The sequence below is a fragment of the Sinohyriopsis cumingii genome, chromosome 12 (genome assembly GCF_028554795.1).
Source record: "Sinohyriopsis cumingii isolate HCF-2022 chromosome 12, ASM2855479v2, whole genome shotgun sequence".
Classification (NCBI taxonomy): Eukaryota; Metazoa; Mollusca; class Bivalvia; order Unionida; family Unionidae; genus Sinohyriopsis; species Sinohyriopsis cumingii.
Window position 1 is genome coordinate 125,648,374 of NC_142972.1, and position 18,051 is coordinate 125,666,424.

Below are 18,051 nucleotides of genomic sequence, written 5' to 3' on the forward strand. Positions count from 1 at the left end.
CCAAAACAATTCATCAAATTATTGATAATGAAATATACAAATGTGGTTGATAAGTAATTTAGACAAAAATGAAAACAAAAAATGTCAGTTTTGTAATCGCAACTACATGTGATTTCCAAAACAAAGATCATGAAGGATGCCAATAACATATTTGATTACATTTCTACAACACTAGAAAATCCTTGATTATATTTGTACAACACTATAAAATCTTTGATTACATTTCTACGTCACTGGAAATCTTTGATTATATTTCTACGTCACTGGAAATATTTGATTATATTTCTACGTCACTGGAAATCTTTGATTATATTTCTACGTCACTGGAAATCTTTGATTATATTTCTACGTCACTGGAAATCTTTGATGACATTTCTACGACACTGGAAATCTTTAACACTACAAACTGGTGTACGAGGTATTATAATGAGCGAGTTCTAGGGCAATTGAGTACATTGAATTATGTTCTGGTTGTATTTAAGTGATTTGCTAATTTGTGAAAATCAAATATGATCTTCAAACAGTAAAATATCAATCGTTTTTCCCTGCATATTTTTAGCACGTCAATCAACCATCTAACACAAAGAATCATCATAAATTAAACAACAGCTTGTGGGGTGTTGGTCTATCGACATGAACAATATTAATTATATAACCTTCTGTACGACATATTGAGATCAACTAGCATCGTTTCAGACACCCAATCCGACTTTCCTCGAACCCGTCCCACCCAATTTTGGCATTTATGATGGAGTGTACGGTAAGGGCTATCTGCCTATCGAAAAGTTGAAATTAGCAGCCAACTTTGGCGCCATAGGGAAACCGCATATTAACTTAAACGACCTAACATCGAGTTATACCAGCGTGAAATTGATAGAATTTTCAGCTTATTATTCAAATCAGTGCAAAATTTGAACAATGGTTCTTCCTCGTCTGGTTTTACGTCGTTGACAAATTGATTCCTTGCTGCTTCTTGATACCTATCGTTATATCCTTCGTCTGAAACCAACACAAAATAATTTTATCAAAAATTTTCCAATATGATTTACTACGTATTAAACTAAAAATACTTGCATACACAGAGATCAAACTTATGATGAGTTATAATCGTCCACCAGAAGAAAAATATTCTTTTGAGATAATACATTTTATGTATAAAAAAATCGACATATGGTTTAACAAGTTTACAGGTTTTATTGTATATACATGTTATATAATGTTATTGTCTTTACATTTCATATTGTATCTCCTTGTACTTTATGTTTGTTTATATTTGGAAGGATTTATCTTCCTCAGATAGTGTGATTTTTTTCTTCAGTTTTAAGTTGTCGAACTTGACTTTTAATTAGCACCATATAGTCATCGATGTGTTGACGTGCCATTAAATTCTAATACTTATATACACGGATCAAACAAACTTCTCAGACAAAAATGTCAAGCTAATAACTGGATAAAAGTGAAAAATATGATCTCCATACTATAATTAGTTGCAAAATAATGTTGCATTTAACAAATTTGTTAAATTTTATTGCAAGACAACGATCCCCCTACCCGCCCGATTGGTCTAAAAATGCAGCGACAATTAGCATCAAATAAATGAATAAGGGGAGACAAATTCCACTCAGATGTAGCCCTTCCCCTATTTGTATGAAATATAGCATTGTTTTCTCTGTATCGTTTTGGAACAAAATTAGACTATATAATGCTCTCGGGATTAATCCACAAATTATTAACGTAACACTCCGTAATGAAAATATTCTTGTAGGTTACTTGGTGTACGTTCAGTTTAAAGGTTTACATATAGCCCAAATTCTTTATCTCTCACACTTCAGATTTCTGCCAATTGTGCCCTTTATACATAAAAGAGGAGGGGAACGGAAAAAGAAAGGATTGCAATGCAATTCATAATTGATTAATAGGTCTAGAATCGATAGCACAGTTGCAACAATGTTTATATATGCGGATTTTGAGCCATTTGCGGATAACAATTCGATATATCAAAATTGCTTTCTACCAATACTTTAAAAGCCATGTTGTTTGTGTGTGTGTGTATATATATATATATATATATATATATATATATATATATATATATATATATATATATTATCAGAGTTACCTTGGTTATCTGCGATTGGGAAGCTCAACCATTACCAATGAATGTATGCGTGGGAAAAATAGGTACAATTTTATTTTGATTGTGCCATTTATTTAGAACTCTCATAGGAAACAGAGCAGCAAGATTCGTGTCAGAAGCAACATCACCTTTGGCACCAGGAATGTGAGAACACTGAGAGCAGCAGGAAAGCTTGCAGAGCTTGCAATTGAAACGAACAGATATCGCTGGGACATCCTCGGACTCTTATAGATACGATGGAAGAACATTGGAGAAATAACTACTTTGGAAGGCCACAAATTGTACTCCAGTGGCAGAGAATACAAACATGAGCAGGGAGTTGGGCTACCTGTCCACATGGACAGCGTGAGTACTGTTATGGGATGTCAGCCAATCTACAGCCGGCTCATCACCATCCACCTCATGGCAACTCCATTCAACATCACCATAATACAGGCATACGCCCCAACATCAAACTATGAGGACGCGTATGTGGAAGACTTCTATGACCAGCTACAATAAATTGTGGATAAAACACCGAAGAAAGACATTCTGGTTGCGCAAGGCGATTGGAATGCCAAGATAGGCGAGGACGCTTGCATGAACTGCAAAGGAACATGTGAGCGCTGCGGCAGTGCACAGACGAACGAGAGAGGACTAAGGCTCCTGAAATTCGCTAGTTACAACGATCTTATGCTGGCAAACACCTTCGGCCTACACAAATTATCCAGAAGATGGAAATCGACTATATAATGGTCAGGACGCGCTTACAGTCAAGTGTAAACATCGCCAAGACTCAAAGCTTTCTTGGAGTGGACAAAGGAAGTGACTATGATCTGGTGATGATAACCTTCAGGCTACATCTAAAGAAGGTCACGAAAGAGAACCACATAAGAATAAAATTTAACCTCGAGAAACGGAAGGAACCAGAAGTAGCAGAAGAAATCCGGGCAATGATTAGTGGGACATTTGCACCGCTCACCAACCTCGACGCTGACAATACCTACATGGACACGTTAATCACCACCTTCAATACAGCAACGACCAGCGAAATCCTTGGTAGACATCGCCCAGTCTAGACGCCCTGGGATACAGCTGAGGTCCTGAGCCTGTGTGACAAGAGAAGGGAGCTGCAGAAGAAAAAGAACGATACAGAATGGTTATAGCAGTACAAGGCAGCCACCTGGGAAGTCAAGAAAACGAAAACTGGATAGTAGAACAGTCCAAAGATACTGAAGTAAACTTGAAAAGGAACGAGAGCAAGAAAGCATACCAAGTGGCACAAGATCTAACAAACACAAAACAACGGCGAGTTACCTCCTTACAGGACAAAGCCGGAAACCGCTTCACAGAAGAAAAGACATTCTAAAAAGAAGGATAGAGTACTGCGCAGAACGTTAAACCACCGATCCACAATATATTCAGAGGTATTGAACGTCCCTGCAGCAACAAACAACGACAACCACCCTATCCTACGTGAAGAAGTAGAATCCGCAGTGATATTGTGAAAGAGACAAAGGCAGCATCAGCAGAATTGGACAACATCCAAGCAGAACTGGTCCAAGCTGGGGGAAAAGCAATGATTAGCGCCCTCATAAACATCTGCAACAAGGTCTGTCAAACAGAAGTATGGCCATTGCCGTGGACCTAATCATTGTTCATCACCATCCCCAAGAATGAAAACTTGCCACAGTGTCAAAACCACGGAACAATCAGTCTTATTAGCCATCCAAGCAAAGTCATGTTGAAAAGATCATTACCGAGGAGCAAGCAGGTTTCAGAACAGAGCTCAGCACAACAGAGCAGATCTTCAAACTCAGGATATTGTGTGAGAAATAAGATCTGTACCACGTCTTCTTGGATTTCAAGAAGGCATGTGACAAGGTATGACATGCAGCCTTGTAAGCGACCATGAGACTGTACATCATTAACGCCAACCTCATCACAGTAATATAGCACATCTATGACAAGGCTACTAGTGCAGTATACTTCAACGGCAGCATAGGGGACTGGTTCAGAATGACAGTCGGGGTCAGTCTAGGCTGTCTGCGATCTTCCACATTATTCAACATCATTCTGGAGAGAATCATGGCTGACGCGCTTGAAAAACATGAAAGAACAGTCAGCATCGGAGGCAAAACAGTCACCAACTTACGTTTTGCCGACGACATTGATGGACTAGCAGGAAATGACCAAGAACTAGCTAGCTTAGTAGACAGCATCGACAAAACGTCTGCAGCCTACGGCATGGAAATCAGTGCAGAGAAGGCCGAAATGATGATCAACAACACAACATATCAGCACTGATATAAGGGCCCAAGGTACGAAACTAGAAACAGTCCACAGCTTCAAGTATTTTGAGGCAACGGTAATAGATGAAGGATCGAAGCCTGACGTACTCTCCAGGATTGCACAGACAACAGCAGCGCTGACAAAACTGAAGCCCATCTGGAACGACAAGAACATCGCACTCAGCTCAAAATTAAAGATACTGATCTGTTTGTGAATTTGGTCTTTCTGGCTTGTGTTGTTCTTGAAATTGACGTGAGGCATGTTCACTTCATGTGGTCACTGCACAGTATGTAGCCAGTGAAATAACAATGGTCGGCTAGGAAGCAGAGCTAGTCGATTATAGCAGTAAACACTTTGGTTCAAGGCAAGTAGAATATCTCTAAAACTGCGTGGATGACAACTATACTGAATTGCATCAAGCTATTAAGTTCAGTGTTTTTCAAAATTATCAACCAGGGAAATGGCTTGTGTTCGCACTGTAAGTATCACGTGTTCTCAAAAATAGCCTTCGGACATGAAAAACACATGTACAAATTTGGGGGTGGGGTGATTCAGCTTTTTATTCTATGAATTTCCACTGACTTGTCAGGTCAAGTAAATGATATTCTTAAGCTGGTTTTGTTATAGCTAACCAATAATACAGACCTTTTTGACCTCACTCGTGTATTTTATTTTATTTTGAATTTTATATTAGGCAGGTATATGCAAGATGAAATTTGTGCATAAAAACTGTCCCTTGCATCCTAATATTGTGACTATGACGACTAGATTTCCGCAGTCTACGGAAAATCCTACACTTGTCAGCTTGTAAGCTGATCCCCGTGTGGAGGTTTGTGCTCGCTCAAGGGACCGTTAACAAATTGATTGTAATAAAAACAAGACAAGGTGTCAAGCTAACCAGACCCTCGTTTTGCTCCAAGAGAGATATTCGCAGACCTAGGCACCGTTTCACAAAACAACGTTTGCCCAATATTTACTTAAGTTTTTACATACGACATTCGTATGTCATTACGAGTGTTTCACAGACAAAATTTACGTATATTCTTTTTTCCTAAGTTTCCCTTACATTTTTACGTAACTTTACGACAAGTCACAGAAACACGTTAGGCCTCTTTACACACATAGATACATTGTATATTACTTTGTGTGGAAATACCTCTCTAAATATCAGCACTTCCCGACCCTGACATACCGTGTATGAAAGGATAATTTGGTTGTCGTGATTTTTGATGGAATTTCATTAAAATTGACGATTTTTAATGGTACGCTTGTTTATATTTTTCGGGCTAATCAACAAAATAAAATATAACGTTTGTAAATATGGTTTAAAATATCTTTGCTTAAGAAAAACCCAATATACGGTATATATTGGAATGTCTGATCCACTATACGGCATATAATGGAATTTCTTGGCGCATATCAAAATTATCCTCTCTCTGTGAATCTCTCTCTCCACATACTGATGAAAACAACTTTGCACTTAGATGAATCAAGATGCGGAAAAATCTAAACCAGTAGACTAAGTGCCTTTCCCTGGCTTCTATTTAGTATGTATAACATTTGTTTCTGCTTGTTCACATGTGATAGTGTCAATATTTCCACTCCTGATGCTAATATCAGCTGTCTTTTATTGTTGTTCCTTTGAGTTTAAGGAAATTTTCAACACATGATATAAATGGCGGCCAGAATAACTTGTCGAGGAAGAACCCGGGAAAAACGAACCGATAAGAACCACCGACCCACGGGAAGCTACTGGCAAGCTTTCTCTCAATCCCGCCATTCGCCGAGGTTGAGACTCGAACCCACGCGGAGAGAGGTGAGTTGGCAGAGATTGGTAAAGGCGAGCTCTTTACACCACTTTGCTACCGGGAGCCCTACTGTCTTTTAATAAATAAATTAAAAAACTGATGGCCATCAGCATCAACATCTTCACTAACACCATAATCCGATCGTCGTATTCTCAAGAAAATGGAATTAATTCATGTTTTCTTAATTACTACTAATAATTATGTCTTGCTGAATCCATGGTCCTTAGATTTTTAATTTAAAAAACCTGTCAACTAACACAAGAAACTATTATGAAAGGGGCATCTGTTATTGAAGAATATTTAAAATGGAATGTCAAAAAGAATAATTGGTCGGTATTATATATATATATATATATATATATATATATATATATATATATATATATATATATATATATGCACCGTAGTTCAGTATTTGGTGCCGTTTCCATTTCGACACAGTGATTCTATATAGCGATTAATGATTAATAGGCTATCCCCACTGGCATATAATGATTCAAAAGTGAGATTAATAAACTATTCCCACTTATTGATGTTCCCATTTCCATTAAAACTGCACATTTGTACATTAATTCCTCAAGGGTGCCAATAGTTTAATTTAAAATAAATTACTGCATCTAAGTAAAGCTAGCAAAATAGGATATATTATCAAAGCAGATTATAAGTTGTCCCTGTATACATCCGGTAACAATTTGAACATAGGGTACACAGTATAAATATATATATATATATATATATATATATATATATATATATATATATATATATATATATATATATATATATATATATATATATATATGGTACACAGTATAGGGTACACAGTAGATGATCCTTAATTCGACTGAAATAATTTAAACCAAACATTAAAATAACTATGTCCCAAAAAAAATTAAGCAGATGGCTGTTCCCTCGAGTACACAGAATTTCGGTAATACTGATTATCAAACAATGGGTTAGAGATTTAAACACCGGCGGATTTATTGTCTAGGTTTTATTTATATAAAAATGAGAAATATGAGACATTTACTTTTCCTTGTAGAGTTCAAGCGGTTATTGCTTAATAGTTGTGACAAGTTTTGTTTATGTAATAATCTAGTTTTTACACATTTAAATTTTTTTTTATTGGACTTCTACTTTATTAATGTAAACATAATCTCGGAATTTTCATAAAATTGAATCCGGTCATCTACATACGAATAGAAATATGACTATTAAATATCGTTTTCTGCCTCAAGCTGTTTGTGTCTAATCTCGCTAGTAACGTCTATTATCTTTTGAATGTCCAAGCAGTTTTAAAGCATGTAAGAAAATTAAAAGAAAAGGTGGCTGTAGTGACCTAAAAAAAGAATCAGCTCATCTACGTATACATGCAAAAATAGTAACAAAATTTCGTTTGTACACGTTAAGTGGTTTTTGCCCATTGTTGCTAAAAATATTATCGAAACTAGAATGACATAACCACAGAAGTACGGACGTACGTATCAGATGGAGAAAACCAAAATGCCCTCACAGATTGACGTAGGCAAATGATGTTGACTTGTTGATATACATATGCACCTGCATCGATCAGACCTTTTTAAATGTATTATTAAGAAAAGAAAATGTATTAACACCATTTTTGTCATATAGTTTATAAATATTAAGTAGATATAGTGATTAATTGAACTTAATCCTGTACTGGGAGAATTCATTGAATGTCTGTGTGTGTCTGAGAGAGAGAGAGAGAGAGAGAGAGAGAGAGAGAATTTTGAGATGATCCCCGATCCAATCAAATGGATTACATCACGTCCAGCTGTTTGTAGCATGATTTTTTTTTCTCCAAGGTTTGACGAGCCTATGAGTAGGGGTGATGAAGCAAGAATGGTGCATTTTTGTCCAGATTTTCGTCGTACAATGCAGGTAATTCAAGCAAAAGTGAAATTAAAATACATGTCAGCTTCTAGTATTTGTATTGCAATGAATAATACATAGGTTCGGTAGGTTGTAGCTGACGCAAATGATTGCATACAACGTCACATTTACCTTCTCATGCATAATTGTTAACTCGGCTGGAATTCATGTTGGAAAGAACATCATGGAGACCTTAATGTAATTTCATGCTTATTAATAAAATGGATCATTTCAGTTATAAGTAATCATGTGAGTATCCCCCTCTCTCTCTCTCTCTCTCTCACACACACGCACACACACACACGAGTTACATGTTTTCCTTTAAGCCGACAAAGCAGCTGTCTAGGACGGAAAAAAAATCAGGGGGCTGCAGATTTTAGTGTGAAATTCTGGTGTTGTTTAATAAATATTTGTATTGCATACCAAAAAGCTCAGGTTAAACTTTTTGTTGTATTTAATGCGTAATGGTCTTTAAAGGCGCTGCATTTAAGGCTTTGCCTTGGGCGTGGGGCTGGGGGCGGTGGCGGCAAAACGCACAGTGCCATGGGGAAGCATAGTCATACACACACACACACAAACACACATACACACACACACAATTATTTTATAATATAGCCTCTACATTTGTTTGTCAGTACTGAACTTTACACTGTGTCCAAATCGTAATAAAGCATATAACTTATATTACCTTCTAAGATGTATCCACGGTGAGGTTCTTATCATAGGTTATCCGACATTTATTTTAGGCTGTACTGGAAACAAAAAAAAACGTGCATTGGGTCAAAATCACCATCAATGCCTCTTTACTCACTGTGCACTGTCACCAAAATACACACAGACAGCCACACCATGGTGCTCATATTATAAAGAATAAACAATTACCTTTAAATAAATATCAATAATGCGTTAATTTAGATCTTGTGTCACCACCTAAATGAGGGGAAGAAATGCTATAAAAAAAAGACTGGTACTACATTATTGGGTGCCGAACCGGAAATATAGATACTTAATAGCCCATATGTGTTACTGTGTCGTAAAACACCAAAGCAAACCAAATAAAACACGAAAAGTATATTCATACAAGCGTGGAAATATGAGGGCTAATGTATGCTGGGACGAAACCGAACGGTAAAATGTGTCCACAGAAAAATGCGCTGACATATTGAAACCAAACATTGCGGAAATAACCGGAATGGATGGGCATAGCAAAGCAGAAAGTAGCAGACATAACCAAATGCGCGTACGTATAGAAACAAAAAGATGCTTACATAAAGGAAGGCTCAAACACATGGAATAAACGGATGCTGACACAATGGAACACGCGAACACATAGAAACAAAATGACACCTGACGTGGGTACATTGAGCAAGATATTTCGGACCTAGCGGAAGGATGACTGAGTACGGACACAGTGGAACATGCTGACATATGAGTAAGTACATAGTAGAACATGCTGACATCTGACCTCGGACATAGTGGAACGTGCTGATATGACGGCACATAACACACTTTGTACATATTGTTATCAGAATCATCTGCATTGCAGTGGTTCATATATTCAAACCGTGACTTATGTTCACGTCACTTATATGTTAGTAGCAGTTTTGTAGTAAGATACGCCAACAGGCGCTTGGTGGTAAATAGGTGTGAAGTATTATGTCCATACCGGAATGAAAAGGCGATGTTTGAACATATAATAAACAATTTTACGCCGTGGACTTGTAGATGCTGTTATCCTGGGGACGACGTATTATGATGAATCTTTTTTTATTCGTTGTAGTAGCTGAATTCGTGCCTTCCTCGGTACCAAGGGTGCCGGAAAAGACTATCCTCAAAATTGATTAGCAGTCCTGTTTGAGAAGTGTTTATTGCTTACTGTTTCTGGAAATACGTGCTTTGAAATCAGGGAATGCGAAAGGTCAAAGCTATGTGATTAGTAAAATAATAAGACCATGAAAACGCAACAAGTTTTGATTCAAGCATTTGGGTACTAATATCAGAAGACCAGCGTAACCGTCGATAATGAGGGTAAGAAAGATTATACATTGCAACTTGATCTTTGTCTTCCCCGAGGACGATCTATATTTGTTGTGTGTGTGTGTGTGTGTGTGTGTGTGTGTGTGTGTTTCTAGAACGTACAATATAAATGCAAAACATTTCCTTTCTACAGCAGCAAAATAGTGCATTCGAACGCAAAAGTATGTTTCAAAATCATCGGATCACTTACATCTCATCTCAGTCTGCGTAGATTCGAGGCTTGGCTCGAGCAACATAGTCATGTGGAAAAGCTTGTCAGGAGCTTTCCGTAGGTCGATTTTTTCCCGGGGTCCTCTCAGGTTCTTCCTCCACCAAATATATGGTGTGCTTTAAAATGTCGCTAACACTACCGACACCAGAAAAATGTTGCAAATACTAGCTTAAATAAACTGCTTTAAGAATCGCCTCTTATTTAATTTTTTTCTTCTGTCTTTTAAACTCGTTATACTCAACAGAAGCGCGGCGATTGTTGCCCTGATGTTCTTAGTTTCACGCTTGACAAAGGCAGTCGATGCTACGGTCAACCTAAATCGGCGTTAAGTCTTAAATATTGTGGTACACGGATAATTACAATGTGTTTACTTTCGGGTAATCACTACACACAGGGAAAAACAAGCTAAACTACTAGGTGTACTACAATTTGACGAAGAACACCGTCTCCTGGGAATATATGTTATATGTTCGTTCCATACAGAGTAGGGGACCCCGGGTGGCAGAGTTTTCGAAGGCGCTTGCCTTTTCAGATCACTGACAACTCAGCTCTGCCTGCATGGGTAAGAGTCCGTGCTCAGGCAACGTTGTTATTTAAGGAAGCTTACCAGTAGCATCCGGTGGGTCGGTGGGTCGTCAAAGTGTATTCCCAGATTATTCCTCCAGCAAATATACCGGTCGCCATGCAATGTCTCTCACGTGCTGAGAAATGGCGTTAAACCCACAAAACTAAACGAATTTACGCAGTGTAGAGAGAAAGAGATAGTGTGCAGTACGAAAAATTCTTATAAGGACATCAATTCAGTTATTTAATTAAATCAGTAACAGTCTTTAAAAGAATATATTTTCCTGACGTTGATGATACATGAAACACATGAGTCACCAATTAAGCAACTCCTCGTAGCTGGCTTTCGCTGTAGATTGTTCTGCAAGTTAATTCTTGCTGTATTCATGTACATAAAGTGTATGAAGTGTGTCATTTCGAACCACTTTATTTCACACAGAAAACAATACTTTTATTTACTTGCAGCAAAGCAGGTATATGAGAACCGCAGGTTATTGTTGACCTTAGAACTGAATTTTTCCAGTAATGAGCAAGGAGAAAGGCAAAGAAAAAGACCAAAAGCAAACTCGGGTTTCACAGGCGTATCTTCGATGTTTTGATCCAAATAGAAGCAATAGCTGTACAGATTATTTGCATTATATGCGGATATTTCGATCTGGGTACTTTGAATTGATTACTCGTTTGGAAGGTGTAAACTTTTTCTTCATCATTCATGTGGGTATCAAATTTATAACCTTATTTTGCAGTACTAGCCGAACTTAAATAATGTCGTAAAGCCATTTATGAAGGTATTTTCTTAAAGGAATTTAGCACGCTCATCGAGATGAATCAAGTATAGTCACTTGAATTTTCTGTCAAAATCTTTTTTATCTCATCTTACACTCTCAACTCAAATCGTGTTTCCAGTGTGGATCCGACTTTTGTAAACAACTTTGATTTACGTTGCATACATAAATAATTTAAGGATGAACAGATGACAAAACAGGAAGTCCCCGTATGTAGAATGGAGGTGGCATAGGATGACTAACGTACTGGAATTGACCATAACATGGTAAGCATGTATTAATGATCAAAAGAGTGTCGACGTTTTCCATATAAGATGATTTTATAGTTATTTTTTTTTATTTTTCCTCTTTTAGAGTACAAATACCAGTTATGGTGAAGTAAATTTAAAATCTGGTCTAGCATAGTTTTTGTAGTCTACCTCCTAACTTGATGACCTTTACTTTTAAATTAGATATATCAGTATGCAATGGCAGCATTGTACGTCGTAAAATAGCTCCAACGAGCAAATTTTCCTTATTATGTGATGCGATTCCGACCCTAAATCAAATGTGTCCACTGTTCCAAATCAAATAATTTCAATAGTTGGTCACACAGGCATTACAGTCAATCTGGAATTTCTGCATCCAGTAATCATGTATGTCATCCGGTGATACGAACATCAAACAAATGTAATTGTCAGTAGTGAAAATGTTACACTTAAGGTGAAAACATTGTCAAACATTCTCATTGAAATCGATGTATATGGCATGTCTAACCTGACCCGAGTGAATTATGTGACGTCAAACAGGAATTTCCATCAGAGATCCAGTGTTGAAAATGTATACTGTATGTGTCAAAGGTTCTATTGATTTTGAGGGACAGATGCTCTTTGAATTAATATTTGCAAAAGAAAAGCTTCTTGTAAATGATACTGGTTATAGAACTGCATATTATTAATTTAACAAATGAAAGATGCAGTCCATCAGAACCAGAATAAACGAAAATTATTTCTTCTTTTTCTCTAAACTATTTCCATAAAAATATATCAATAAACAGAATCTAAACTTGGTACTGATTTAATGTTAAATTTATAAAACTCGTTGATTAATGTCAAGTTTTTGTTCGCCAAGATTCGTAAAAGCTGGAACTTATTCAACTCGTTGCATAAAAGTAATATTAAATCATTACCTATATGAGATCCTCTATATATAACACTGTATGAACAGTCGATTGACAAGGGCATGAGAACGTGTATGGGCGTGCTCTAGGCCGATAAATCAGCCCCTCGCCCGTGATAATATTGATTTTCGGGTGATGGGCTGAAATCACCATTTCATTAAAAACTGCAAGTATCTGCACCCAAATTTGGCTGCACACATCGATGTATATTTTATACACTTACCGGTATTTCTTGTGGCTGTGCAGCTTCCGTCGGATTAAGGGTTCTTTTGGTAACATGTAGATTATATTTCCTGGGCAAATCATATATTTGGTGACTTGTAAATCCACCTGGAATTGCACAATCATCTGTCCTGTGGCCATTTTGAATTTCGCTCTTGATATGACTGTTACAAATTATCGGTATGAGTCCAAAGTGTACTCGGGTTTGTTCCGGAATGATTTGCATACAGCAAAATTGCATATTTTAATGAACAGGTGGCATAGTACCCACAACATCATCCATCAGTATCAATACATATTTGTAGAATTTATTTATCGGACTATGCGTGCGCGTGTCTGTATTGATGTGTTTATATCACGATTGTGTTTGATTTGTCCTTTTTTTATTTTGTATTCTGAAATATGTGTTCTTAAAAGCTTGCGTGTGCATCCAAAGTAAGACTCTCACATATCCTCAAAGTTGTTCTTGCGTCAAATCAGAACCAATAATTCACATCTTTAGGCTGCAAGGGGGTTGATCTGTACAATTACTTTACCGTCTGTATATTTTATCTACCTTCTGCACAAAAAGAATGCACCCTTGTCTTTACCTGTTTGATTGTTGTCTGTATGTTGTTTGTTTGCTAGTTAATAAGATCTTCTTTCATATTTCTTACTTTATGACATCGGTATTCAGTAGTATGCGAACAATCTGTTTATTTTCAGTTTCCAAATATTTTAGCCACACTAAACTTAGTGATCTGACGTGGTACCATGTACATTCCTGTTAGAATTGCAAGTTACCACTACGTCGCAAATTCCATTACCACCACTGTAGGAGGTTTCTCAAATGGTGTCCAATTTGTTTGCCTCCTTCTTCTCTTTTGCTTAATTCTCCAGTTCTAATCCTTCCGTATGCGTTTGTAGTATTTTATTCAATTCCTTATGCTAACATAGCGAATATTTTTTTCAGCTGTATATATAACATGTTATTCGTCACTTTAGTCTCAAGGTCAAGGGTTGTGCTGATGCCCGCAACTAAGTGCAGTTCAGAACCAGTTTCATTTCGATAATAGAAAACAGGAATACAAAATATCTCTTGGTGTCTCCACCAATAGTAGTAAAGATTCTTTGGCCGAACGAAATTTTGTTTTTTAAAAAAAATGATTGTTCTAATGAATTTTTATATGAAGAAAGTTGACACGATGTCAACAATTTTTCTAATATTGGAACAAACTTCCTGTTTAGTAAACTATGACCTTGTTTTCCAGTTCAAGAATTAAGATTGCTTGTGGAAAATCTTGTATTGCGATCGATGCAACGTGTATATGTAAATAGCTGGCGAAAAGAACTGCTATTCGTAACCATATCTAATGAAAAGACACGAATACCTATTGAATCAGACATCCATACAATCGTTACAACAAACGTATAAACAAATGTTGTCATGTTGTTGTTGTGGGGTTTAACGCCATTTTTCAGCACACGATAGGCTACATGGCTGCCAGTATTAATGGTGGAGGTAGAAACCGGGAAGAACCACCTACCCACGAGAAGCTACTGGCAATCTTTCTCACATACCCACATTGGCCGAATCCTAGACTCAAACCCACGCAGACAGAGGTGAGACGGCAGTGATCCGTAACGGAGAGCGCTTTAGACCACTCGGCCACCCGGGGCCCCTAAATGTGGTCAAAAGCAAAGCATAAATTTGTCTAAATATCAACGTTATCACGGATTCTTTGTATGTAGATCTGAATATTTACCGATAGACAACATAGCTTTTATATTAGCTTTTATATGGCTTAATTGCTTTGCATTCAAAAAATTAAAATTCAAACATTGTCAGACAGTATTCGAAATCGTTACATCTACGGCCACAATTTCTTGGAGGAGTGCATTTTGTCAATTACATTAAGCAGGTGCCATAAATAATATATTGTGTCTATCTACAAAATATCTTCCTAACATTTAGAATTGGTCTATAGCGTTTTGAAACTGAAATAAATTATTTATGTCAGCTATGATAATTTGATGAAGATGATATATTTTGTTTCGTTCAGGGATGTGCCAGAAAGAAACACTCAACAGCAGAACTTGTTTTCGTTGATTGGTCATGCAAAAATCGCGTGAATATGTGCCCACAAAGGGTACGAATTTAAGTCCGCCAATTTTCTGCTAGGGATTGTGTTGCAAAAGCCGTCCTCACAAAAGCCATTAATATTTAATGAAAATGGAAAGGATTTATTAACAAAACCTACTACAGCAACATTTTATGCAACTAATTTCGCACATCGTACCGTCACGTGTGGAACCTTTTCGTGTTCTAATCATATCGTCCCGTTTCCTAACCGTTTACAAACCGTCATTTCCTTATTCGTATATTTTCGTACTGCTCTGGAAAAATGCTGAACATTTACTGTTTCTGCTGCAACCGAAGTTTACAGTTTTGTACCGTTAACGTATTGTTCTTAATACACGTACTCCGTCTGCCTGCGGTTGCAAGTGGTTTGATTATGACCTGCTCGGTGTTTGTATTTTGTCTGTCTGTCTGTGTTCCGTACATGGCACACCGTTTCTCATCCTTCAAGAGATATTTTAATACTGTATGGGGGTGGGGTGTCCAGAAATAGCATATTTGTTTTGGAGGTGGGATGAAGCATGTAAGCAAGGGGTCGATGGGGTGACACCCCTGATGGCAAAGCCCCTGAAGCTACAGCATTTTAAGCGTTTCCAGGGTACACTTTTTGCTATCTAACTTTACAGAAGACTTACTGTTGGAAACGTTCCGGCAGTTTTATGGTTTTTTAAAGGGGGAGGCGGCAGCTTCGCACTTCCCACCCCTATTCTCTGGATCCGCCCCTGGTACCTATTCCTGTCCATTCTTTGACCATAGGATCAAAGCTTTGTCTCCGGTTGGCCCTTCGGTCCTATTCACGATCTTGTATTAAATGGTTCAACTCATTAATTTTCTATTGATTTAAATAAAGTTATGAAACTCGGTGAAATACCTGTTTTCGTTCCTTTAATGAGACGAATTTCATTAGAAACATAATGATAATTGTTTCAAGATAATATTGGGCACTAGCGTCAATAAGAACTATTCGTGCACATGCCCTGTTAATCACATCTTTAAATGAGGCTATACCGAATTCTGATTAGGGTACTCCAGGGATAATATCGCTGGTAAATGATGGACAAGATCACGTTGCAGATAATGTGACTCTTCACATACATGCAACCATTTTGCGTCATGACCGCCTCACTTAATCTGTTTTCTGTCTCCATCTACTCGGATTTTGGAGCTGATTGAATGATCATATCGATAAAATATTTCATGAGTAGATAACATCGATAAAATATCTCATGAGTAGATAACATCGATAAAATATGTCATGAGTAGACAACATCGATAAAATATGTCATGAGTAGATAACATCAGAAGCTTCAAACGATGGACGTATCCTCACATGGGTGAGTTGGAAAGGAGTTGAAAGTTGGATAAAGACTATCAATGTGTCATATCTGTAGTGGACTAATGCAGTCTCTATTTATGATAAGGAGAAAATTATCAGACTTCTGATCATGGAGGGCACCTGGTGTAAAATTCCTATAACTGGTAATTACAATTCATTAGGGATAAAGTGAATATCTCAGTTATTGTAAAGGTGTTTGGAAAATATGAACAATTAAAAAAATATTCCAAAATAACTCCTTAAAATATGACCTGTTTATTTAACATAACTGGGTACACCATGACAAATCGATCCCTAGTATGGAACCCTGGTGACTAATTGATTACCAAGAATCTGCAAAACGGTCGATTTGCTTGTCTGTAGCCACTTTCATTGATTTTGGCGGATTTGTTCAACTGTGATTTCAGCACTTGGTTATCTGGTTTAAATTCAGCCATTGTATTTGCCGTAGCATAAAATGATGAGTTGACTCAGGAAGGCTGGCCTGCTGTGTATCAGATTCTTTAAATATAATGAAAGCTATATTTGACTTTACATTAAGATCTCCCTTTCTTAGATATGATATTAAGAAATATAAATTTTGATTCAGAAAAAAAGGTTTGTGTTTAGCACTTGGATGCTTTGACAGTTTCAGCTTATTTAACTTGTAGCTATTTGTCAGTTTCACTTTCTTCAAACATCTGGAAAATGTAAAATAACAATCTGGATCAATACACCAGTTGATTGTATGGTAATCAAACAAGTTCTTACTCGCGTAAACAGGAAAATTACAGTAATTTGGCTTTTTAGGTCAAACATAGGCACAAACATACACAGATTCCATCATCTCCAAAACAGTTGACATTCTTATCCTTCAAATCAGATAAATAAACTGCTTTCTACTATCGACAAAGACTCCGTGAAACCGATATATTAAACTATAAATGTATTGCCTTTCCCGGGTATTCAGAGCACTGCGCTGAGATGAAACACAATCAATAATTCTATAATGAAATATTTACCCAGTGTCGATGTGTTGCATGCGCCATTTGTCTATCAATAGGAATTTGCCCTGCTTAAAGGAAAACTGTGGAAGTACCAGCAGGGGGAACAAATCAAATTTTTGAGGAATTCCTACAATCTTGCAGAGGGATCATAACTCTGTAACATTTGCATATATTGTTTATATGGAACGGAGTACTTCAGGTACGATTATTTAAGCTCATCGCAAATGTTTAATAATATTATTATGTGTACCTTTTAGAATTCCAAAATATATACACTATTTTTGCTAGAAATTTACATAATCATCTTCTACTGGAAATATTCACATAAAAGACGATAAATATCAGAAATATGACAAATTCATCGATCCTTCTTGATTTCATTTTTTTCAGAGCCGATTAATACTAAATAGTTTGGTTTCAGTCTCAAATTATATAATTCAATGAACAAACAAAAAGGTAGATCTTGAAAGAGGATTTAGCAACACAGTCTGGACAGAGGCAGTTTTGTTGAATTACAGATGGC

The 18,051-nt window shown here is 36.9% G+C and overlaps 1 protein-coding gene across 4 annotated transcripts in view; it reads left to right on the forward strand.

Annotated features, from left to right (window-relative positions):
- The first annotated feature begins 5,821 nt into the window (after positions 1 to 5,821).
- The window catches only part of LOC149787407 (uncharacterized), a 36,791-nt gene continuing 24,561 nt past the window's right edge, over positions 5,822 to 18,051 (forward strand). For 3 of the 4 annotated variants that reach the window (XM_089978000.1, XM_089978001.1, XM_089978002.1), the window contains exons 1-3: positions 5,822 to 5,955; positions 8,043 to 8,118; positions 9,890 to 10,137. The gene's annotated coding sequence lies outside the window, so the exon portion shown is untranslated. The remainder of the gene's footprint in view (positions 5,956 to 8,042; positions 8,119 to 9,889; positions 10,138 to 18,051) is intronic. The other variant, XM_089978007.1, reaches the window with a different exon arrangement.